The 1,355-nt window shown below is 45.8% G+C and overlaps 1 pseudogene; it reads right to left on the bottom strand.

Moving 5' to 3' along the window:
- Nucleotides 1-368: 368 nt before the first annotated feature.
- Nucleotides 369-1,243, bottom strand: LOC105296746 (annotated as a pseudogene).
- Nucleotides 1,244-1,355: the final 112 nt, after the last annotated feature.

Raw genomic sequence — 1,355 nt, 5'->3', positions numbered from 1 at the left:
GCATCCTGAGGGCCAGACCCTGAAGATAAGGGAGGTGAAAAACTGCCATCTCTGCATCTTGGACAAGCCCCCAGAAATGTTGCAGGATTCTTAAACGGAGAGATGGGACAATGAGGCTATAAGCAGGAAGCAGCGTTTACTGATGCTGGCACTGGCTCAGAGGATTCTTATCCAAAGGCTGAGCCCCAATTGTAACATAATAGGTAGTTTTATACAGTCTTGTCAATCCTATATAGCTAGAGATATAAGGAAGAATGTTGATCGGTTGGCAAGCTATGAGAAAACTGTTGTTAGCTAGAGTCCTTGAGTTGGGGGCAGAGGGAACAGTCAGGAACGAACTTGTTTGAGCAAGAAATAGCCAGGTAGGGTCAGGCTGCCGCAGCATCCCTCAAAGATTTATTTAGATTTGTCTTTTCCTTCACTTTGTAACAGTTCTCAGTGTTGCTCCTCTTGATGTTTTTGTCAACTATGCCCTGGAATGCATACAAAATGTCTCTGACAAGGGCTGCCCTACTAACTTTCACAGTACTATGTGCATCCCCTTCTCTTCTTGGCCTTGTCTCGTAGTGAGAAACAGTGTTAGGAATACCTTTTGAGGTAGTGATCTATAAAGAAGATTGGTTTTCAGTTAAAGTCCATGTAAATTGTGACCCCAACTGCTGTTGAAGATAGTCTCCTAATCCTAGAATTTGTTGAGACTGTTCTGGAGAAAGAGATTGTAATGTAGGCATTGGGCCATTGAGAGCATATATGCTTTAACTGTTGTTGCCACTGTTTTCCATACTGCCAAAGCTCTGCGCAGACTGAGTTCTGTGATCCTGGTGGTAATGGGAGAGTCTGAGGTCTGGCGTAATAGCAGAGAGCTGGGTGAGCATCTCTTGGTAATGCTTGAGCAAATGACATGGCTTAGCTAGAGACCTTGTTTGGCTGCTTACATGGATCTTCACTAAGACTTAGCAAGAGGTAGAGAATTGACCATTCATTTTCAAAACTCCCTGTGAATGAAGTTTTCTGTGGAGTTCTGTAAACAATGCAATATCTGTTTTTCTCCTCTGTTGATTAAGTTCTTTCTCGATTTTTTCAGCTACTAGAAATTCATCTCTCAACAGTTGAGTCAAAGCTGCTGCCAATAACAGGCACAGCACTGGAACTGCTGGGCTGCATCAATTTTGCTCTTACTAAGGATCCAGCGGCACAGGTTTTGCAGCAGGACGTTAAGCGGCTTCTGGTCGGGGGTTGCCATCCTCACCCGGGTCTGCTCACGGTGTCCCCTGCGGAGCTTCCAGCTCAAGCTTCCTGCCCCGAGCCCGGCGTGCTCAGAAGGCCCTGCCATAACCTGTCTCCTGTGCGCTGTC

Source organism: Pteropus vampyrus, unplaced genomic scaffold (genome assembly GCF_000151845.1).
Source record: "Pteropus vampyrus isolate Shadow unplaced genomic scaffold, Pvam_2.0 Scaffold128, whole genome shotgun sequence".
NCBI classification, from domain to species: Eukaryota; Metazoa; Chordata; class Mammalia; order Chiroptera; family Pteropodidae; genus Pteropus; species Pteropus vampyrus.
This window is presented reverse-complemented; position numbering and strand designations above follow the sequence as displayed.